The sequence below is a fragment of the Labrus mixtus genome, unplaced genomic scaffold (assembly GCF_963584025.1).
Source record: "Labrus mixtus unplaced genomic scaffold, fLabMix1.1 SCAFFOLD_74, whole genome shotgun sequence".
In the NCBI taxonomy this organism is placed as follows: Eukaryota; Metazoa; Chordata; class Actinopteri; order Labriformes; family Labridae; genus Labrus; species Labrus mixtus.
The window spans coordinates 5,001-12,500 of NW_026870298.1; the positions used below are offsets into that span (position 1 = coordinate 5,001).

A 7,500-nucleotide genomic window follows, 5' to 3' on the forward strand; every position below is an offset into this window, starting at 1 on the left:
AGGGCATGACATCTTTAAAAGGCCCCTGTCTGCACACAATAACAGCTTATGGCCATACCACCCTGAACATGACTGATCTCGGCCGATCTCGGAAGCTAAGCAGGGTCGGGCCTGGTTAGTAATTGGATGGGAGACCGCCTAGGAATACCAGGTGCTGTAAGCTTTTTCATATTTTTGATCATATGTTTTTTTTTTATCATATAGAGACATATTCACATGTCCAAAAATTCAGCCAGAATCAAGGGCATGACATCTTTAAAAGGCCCCTTTCTGCACACAATAATGGCTTACGGCCATACCACCCTGAACACGCCCGATGTAGTCCGATCTCGGAAGCTAAGCAGGGTCGGGCCTGGTTAGTACTTGGATTGGAGACTGCCTGTGGAATACCAGATGCTGTAAGCTGTTTCATTTTTTTGATCATATGTTTTTTTTTTATGATAGAGAGACATATTCACATGTCCAAAAATTCAGCCAGAATCAAGGGCATGACATCTTTAAAAGGCCCCTTTCTGCACACAATAATGGCTTACGGCCATACCACCCTGATCTCATCCGATCTCGGAAGCTAAGCATGGTCGGGCCTGGTTAGTACTTGGATGGGAGACCGCCTGGGAATACCAGGTGCTGTAAGGTTTTTCATTTTTTTGATCATATTTTTTTCTTATCATATAGAGACATATTCACATGTCCAAAAATTCAGCCAGAATCAAGGGCATGACATCTTTAAAAGGCCCCTTTCTGCACACAATAATGGCTTACGGCCATACCACCCTGAACTCGTCCGATCTCGGAAGCTAAGCAGGGTCGGGCCTGGTTAGTACTTGGATGGGAGACCGCCTGGGAATACCAGGTGCTGTAAGCTTTTTCATTTTTTTGATCATATGTTTTTTTTTATCATATAGAGACATATTCACATGTCCAAAAATTCAGCCAGAATCAAGGTCATGACATCTTTAAAAGGCCCCTTTCTGCACACAATAAAGGCTTACCGCCATACCACCCTTAACACGCCCGATCTCGTCCGATCTCGGAAGCTAAGCAGGGTCGGGCATGCTTAGTACTTCGATGGGAGACCGCCTGGGAATACCAGGTGCTGTAAGCTTTTTCATTTTTTTTGATCATATGTTTTTTTTTTTCATATAGAGACATATTCACATGTCCAAAAATTCAGCCAAACTCAAGGGCATGACATCTTTAAAAGGCCCCTGTCTGCACACAATAACAGCTTATGGCCATACCACCCTGAACATGCCTGATCTCGTCCGATCTCGGAAGCTAAGCAGGGTCGGGCCTGGTTAGTAATTGGATGGGAGACCGCCTAGGAATACCAGGTGCTGTAAGCTTTTTCATATTTTTGATCATATGTTTTTTTTTTTATCATATAGAGACATATTCACATGTCCAAAAATTCAGCCAGAATCAAGGGCATGACATCTTTAAAAGGCCCCTTTCTGCACACAATAATGGCTTACGGCCATACCACCCTGAACACGCCCGATGTCGTCCGATCTCGGAAGCTAAGCAGGGTCGGGCCTGGTTAGTACTTGGATGGGAGACTGCCTGTGGAATACCAGATGCTGTAAGCTGTTTCATTTTTTTGATCATATGTTTTTTTTTTATGATAGAGAGACATATTCACATGTCCAAAAATTCAGCCAGAATCAAGGGCATGACATCTTTAAAAGGCCCCTTTCTGCACACAATAATGGCTTACGGCCATACCACCCTGATCTCATCCGATCTCGGAAGATAAGCATGGTCGGGCCTGGTTAGTACTTGGATGGGAGACCGCCTGGGAATACCAGGTGCTGTAAGCTTTTTCATTTTTTTGATCATATGTTTTTCTTATCATATAGAGACATATGCAATAATGGCTTACGGCCATACCACCCTGAACACGCCCCTTTTGCTGTCAGAGTTTGTGTGGTGCTGAAGGAGAGCTGACGTGTCAGTACTGAGCTGGACAGCTGGACTAATTTGTTTGTTTTTTGGATGCGCTTTGGATTTATTTAAATACCTCAGATTGTGAGTGAATGTCCCCCAGCAGTCACTGACTGTTAGGGGGATCGTTTTTCTTTTCACCTTTTTTCCTGTTTTTTTTCCACAATTTTGTGAAGAATTTTTGTTTTTTGTGAATGTTTGCTCGTATGTCGCGAGCAAACTCACACGGACGGATCACAAAGATGACAGGACCACGGACTGGAGAGATGGAAAAAGGAAAAGAGAACGGACAACAATGTGAACAAACAAACATGGCACTGAAACAAACGAATGGTTTTAACGACAACGAGAAGAACGACGGACAAAAAGGACGGATGAAAACGGCAAATGAAACAGGGAACGGAATGGATGACGGAGAGAGAGGAAGAGAGAGGAGCGGCGGGCTGATTGCTCCGCATGCAGAGAATGGGAGAGGTGGCGAGAGAGCAGAAAAAGAGGAAGCAAAAGTGTCTTTTGAGAGAAAACTAACACTAAACATTGAAATGGTGGGAGACAAAGTTCCTCTAAATCACGTCATGAGTAACATAAAAATGATCTGTGGGGGCCTGCTGGCGTGCAGAACCCTGGGACCTGAAAAACTGGAAGTGACGGTGAGCAACATTAAAGGAAAGGAAAGGCTGCTGGATGGATTTAAAATCGGAGAGACCAGAGTCGTGGCGAGAGAACTAAATAATGATGAGCTGGTGGTGTCTTTTTTAAACCTGCCAGCGTATATAACACAGATGAAGAAATAGTTTGGAAGCTGACGGGATGGGGAGTGAAACCGACATCACCAATAAAACGCAGAATGTGGCCTGGAACAATGATAGCTGACGGAACGAGGTTTGTCCGGGTCAGATTTAATGACCAGGTACAGTCACTCCCTTACTCCACAAAGTTTAACACTGTGATGGGGAACGAATACTTTAGAGTAATACATGATAGACAACAAAAAGTGTGCAGGATGTGCATCCAGCCGGGACACATCCTGAGAGAGTGTCCAGAAGTTATGTGCCACAACTGTGGGGTGCAGGGACACTTTGCGCGAGAGTGCAGCGCGAACAGCACAAAATGCACAAACTGTAAAAAAAGAGAAAATGAATGTGAGTGTGTGAACGGAGAGGAAAGCAAGAACGAGGTGGAGGAGGTGTACGAGGATGAAGACGAGGCGGAGGAGGTGTACGAGGAGGAGGCGGAGGAGAAGGAGGTGATCGGAGCAAGCAGGAAGGAGATCAGAGAAGACGAGAACAGTGACGGAGAAATGGAGCAGAGCGGAGAGAGCGGAGGAGAACGGGCGTCAGAGTGCGAGCTGGAGACGCCGGAGCTGGCTGGAGAGGGAGGACAGCAGAAGCAGCGAAAAACGAGCGAGAGAGGGAAAAAAGGAGACGGAAGGGACGTGGCAGAAGACCCGGGGGTAAGCATGAGCACAGAGGGGAGGGAGATGCCTGAGAGTGGTGTTGGACAGGCGGGAGGGAGAAAAATCACGCTAAATAATACGGGTAAAAGCACCAGTCCCAATGAAACGGACAGCGAAATGGATGTGAGTGAACTGGCGAGTGCGCAAAAAAGACTAAGTCTTGGACAACGAAAAAAGTTGGTGAAAAAATTGAAATGTAAGGACAAATAATGACTGACAATAACCCCTGTAAATCCGTTTTTTTTGGTTTTATTTTTATGATAATGGCCTTTAATTTATTTTCGATTAACGTGAATGGACTAAGAAACAAAGAAAAAAGACATTCGATTCTTTCCTTGCAGAATGACGTTTTGTGCCTGCAGGAGACCAGGTGGGATGATTCCCTGGTGGAAGACATAAAAAAAGACTTTGTGGGCCATATTTTCTGCTCCAATGGCATGTCGAGGGCGAGAGGAGTGGCGGTTTTAGTCAAAACGGGTCGGGTAACAGGGGTAAATTTGGTTTATGGAGACAAAGAAGGAAGAATAATAGTAATAGACTGTGTGTATGAAACGAAAAATATAAGAATCATAAATATATATGCACCGAATGGAGAAAAAGAAAGGAAAACGTTCTTCATTGCAATAAGCAAATGGTGGGAAAGGAATTGTATAATAATCGGTGACTTTAATGTGGCAATGACACCCACCGATGTGTCAAAAAATAATGTGTTTAAGGGGGATGTAAGCAGGGGGACACTTAAAGATATAATGATAACGAAACAATGCATTGATATTTGGAGATTGCTACATCCATGGGGGAGGGTGTTCTCCAGGAGACAAATTGTACTAAATAGATTAAAACAATCTAGAATAGATTATGCTTTGGTGACATGCGAGGTAGTGAGGTGGATTAAAGAAGTTGAATATAAAACTAATATGTGGAGCGATCACGCTGGAATAGAAATCACGTTTAGAAAAGAAACGAATGTACGTAAAGGAGGGATATGGTGCTTTAATGCAAGCTTGCTGGATGATGGAATGTTTGTGAAAAGTATGGAAAGATTGTTGAATGATGTGGGATATGAGTGGAATGAGAGTGAAGATATGAATGTGTGGTGGGATAGTGTAAAAGTCAGAATTAAAAAAAAGTGTATCAATTATAGTAAAGAGAAAAAGTGGAGAGAAAATAGAAAGGAAGAGAATTTGAGAAAACAACTAAGTGAGGAAATAGCATCGCTTGACAGTGTAGATAATGTAGATGTCGAAAAATACATACATTTAAAAGAACAGTTGGGAGTGATTGAACTTAAAAAGAGTAGGGGTGCAGCCATTAGGAGTAAAATACAATATATGTATGAGGGGGAGAGGAGTACAGCCTTTTTTTTAGGTCTGGAAAAACAAAAACAAAAAAGAACAGAAATAAACGAATTATTAAATGAAGCAGGTAAAAGTGTGACAGATAAAAAGGGAATTTTAGAAATAGTAAAGAGCTATTATGAAAGCCTGTTTTCGAGACAGGAGTGTGATAGCGTGAGTGTGAACAGAGCTTTGGGTGCCTTAAAGAAAAAACTAAGCGAGGACGATAAAATGTGGTGTGATTGTGAGTTTACAGAGGGAGAAATCAGAAGTGCTTTAGAGGGGTTAAACAAAAACAAAAGTCCTGGGAGCGATGGCCTAACTGCGGAATTCTACCAAGCTTTCAAAGAGCAGCTGGTGCCCTTGGTGAACAAATTGAGTAAATATATGGAAAAAGTGAAACATATACCAAAAAGTTTAGGGGAAGGGGTGGTTACTATTTTTTACAAAAACAAGGGGGACAATAAAAATCTGGACAACTACAGACCAATCAGCCTACTCAACACAGACTACAAAATCATAGCGAAAACAATAGCCAATAGAATCAGGGAGGTAATAGGAACAATCATAGAACAAACACAATCATACAGTATACCAAACAGAGACATAGCAGACTCAATCATTTCAATAAAACAGACGGTCAGGGATATGGAAGGGGAGGGGGGAATATGGCTAGGGATTGATTTAAATAAAGCTTTTGACAGAGTAGATCACGGGTTCATGGGGAAGGTGTTAGAGAAGTTTGGATTCGGGGAGAGAATGAGAGAATGGATAAATATGTTGTATACAGGAGCGGAAAGCAAGATAAAATGTAACGGGGAACTAACTGATTCTTTTAAAATATCAAGGTCAGTGAGACAAGGATGTCCGATGTCAGCGCTGTTGTACAGCTTGGTAGCAGAGCCGCTGGCAGCACTGATATCGGAAGACGTAAACATAAAAGGTATAGGTAAGGAAAACGTAAAAATAATACAGTATGCAGATGACGTGAATATAATGGTAAAAGGAGAGGAGGATATAGAATTGATATTAAAACATGTACAAACTTATGAAAGAGCATCTGGGGCAAAAGTAAATGAAAATAAGTCAGAAATTATGTTACTAGGTAAGGAATCCAATCTAGTTAATAAGTGGGGATTTAAAACGGTGTGTGAGAGAAGAAAAGTGTTGGGAGTGAATATGGGGAAAAATGAGAATGAATGTGATGATGTAACATGGAAAGAGGTGGTGGGTAAAATTAAAAAAACATTGAATTTGTGGAAAGCGAGGGGTCTATTGTTGAGAGGAAGGGTAGCCGTAACAAATGCTCTCGTGTTGTCCAAAGTGAATCATGCGCTGAGTACTTGTACGCTTCCGGACTGGGCCTTTAAGGAGATTTCAAAGACCATTAGGGACTTTATTTGGAAAAACAAAGCAGCGAGTATAGCTCACAAAACAATAATAGGGGCTAAAGATCAGGGGGGGCTAGCTTTGATTGATTTACTTACAAAAAAAGTAGCACTAAGAGTCAAATTGATAGGCAAATTTATGGACCAGAACCGGAACGTAGTTTGGAAAAACCACTTCAAACAATATCTGTGCAGTTTTGGACTCTACAACGAGGACAACCTGTACCAGATCAATAACCCGGATTCATTTAAACACTTGCCACGGTTTTTCCAGGAAGTACTCAGTGCGTGGTATCAGGTTTCATCCTGGACTGTACCAGAGTGCGGAACGAGAGGGTCAGTGCTACGACTGCCCTTCCTCTCGAGCCCGTATTTTAAAAATGGGGAGAGGGTAATTAAGTGTGAAGCTATGTCGAAAGCGGGATATATTAGAATAAGGGATTTACTGAACTGTGGGGGGGATTTTGATTTACAAATGGTGGTGAGGGGTTTAAAAAATAAAGGGTGTGTGTGCAGAAAGGATGTGATTGAGAGAGTGTTTGCAAATGTAAAATTGTCTTTGTCGAGCGAATGGGAAAAATTAATCAAAGAGAAGGAGGGAGTGATGCAGGACGATGTGGGGGGGGATCTCCCTGTGCCTAGGGGAGAAGAAACACAACATTACAGATGTCACTACAAAAATTTGGTATAGGTACGCAATCACACATAGAATACAGAAACCCACATCCGAAGTAAAATGGACAGACACATACCCGGACATAACAAGCAACATGATATGGAAGAACATTAACATTCCGCATACACCACATGCAATATTTGACCTAGATTTCAAACTGAGGCACAGGAGGATCTTCACCTGCATCGTCCTGCATCAGATCCATAAGGAGAGGTATGAAAGAAAGTGTTGTGTATGTGAAAGTACGGATGAGGATTTAATACATTTGTTTGTTACGTGTGGGGAATTGGTTTATTTTTGGGGAAAAATGAGAGAAATGTTGGGGAAATGCAGTAAGAATGAGTGTTGGAATGAAAGGGGGTGGGAATTGTCGGTGTTGTTGGGGGTGGGAACAAAACAAAAAAATCACAATGTAATGAATATAATTTTGGCTTTTGCAAGAAAAGCGGTTTTTAACAGAAGGAATTATGCACTGTATGAAAGTAAGAAAATGAATGTGTGGAGAATGTTTGTGAATGAATGGAAAGCACATCTTAAATTGTTGTACATAGCGAATGAGAGTGAGTTTGTGAGAATGTTTGTGGAAGGTGCGAATGTGTGTAGAGTAAATGAGGAGGGAATTATGTGGGATGTCTAAATTATTTTGTTTTTGTTTTTTTGGTACGAGGGCTTCTTTTTTGGTCATGGGGAAAATGGGTG

General features: G+C 42.0%; 2 non-coding genes and 6 pseudogenes across 2 annotated transcripts; all 8 read left to right on the forward strand.

The window, feature by feature from the left end:
* The first annotated feature begins 44 nt into the window (after nucleotides 1-44).
* On the forward strand, nucleotides 45-163 carry LOC132968422 (5S ribosomal RNA; annotated as a pseudogene).
* Nucleotides 164-285: 122 nt separating this feature from the next.
* Nucleotides 286-405, forward strand: LOC132967857 (5S ribosomal RNA; annotated as a pseudogene).
* Nucleotides 406-527: 122 nt separating this feature from the next.
* Nucleotides 528-636, forward strand: LOC132967853 (5S ribosomal RNA; annotated as a pseudogene).
* A 120-nt stretch (nucleotides 637-756) lies between these two features.
* Nucleotides 757-865, forward strand: LOC132968420 (5S ribosomal RNA; annotated as a pseudogene).
* A 121-nt stretch (nucleotides 866-986) lies between these two features.
* On the forward strand, nucleotides 987-1,105 carry LOC132968332 (5S ribosomal RNA). The gene has a single exon (XR_009671168.1). It is a non-coding gene; the product is annotated as a 5S ribosomal RNA (ribosomal RNA).
* Nucleotides 1,106-1,227: 122 nt separating this feature from the next.
* Nucleotides 1,228-1,346, forward strand: LOC132968287 (5S ribosomal RNA). The gene has a single exon (XR_009671130.1). It is a non-coding gene; the product is annotated as a 5S ribosomal RNA (ribosomal RNA).
* A 123-nt stretch (nucleotides 1,347-1,469) lies between these two features.
* Nucleotides 1,470-1,589, forward strand: LOC132968424 (5S ribosomal RNA; annotated as a pseudogene).
* Nucleotides 1,590-1,711: 122 nt separating this feature from the next.
* On the forward strand, nucleotides 1,712-1,820 carry LOC132968429 (5S ribosomal RNA; annotated as a pseudogene).
* The last annotated feature ends 5,680 nt before the right edge of the window (nucleotides 1,821-7,500 follow it).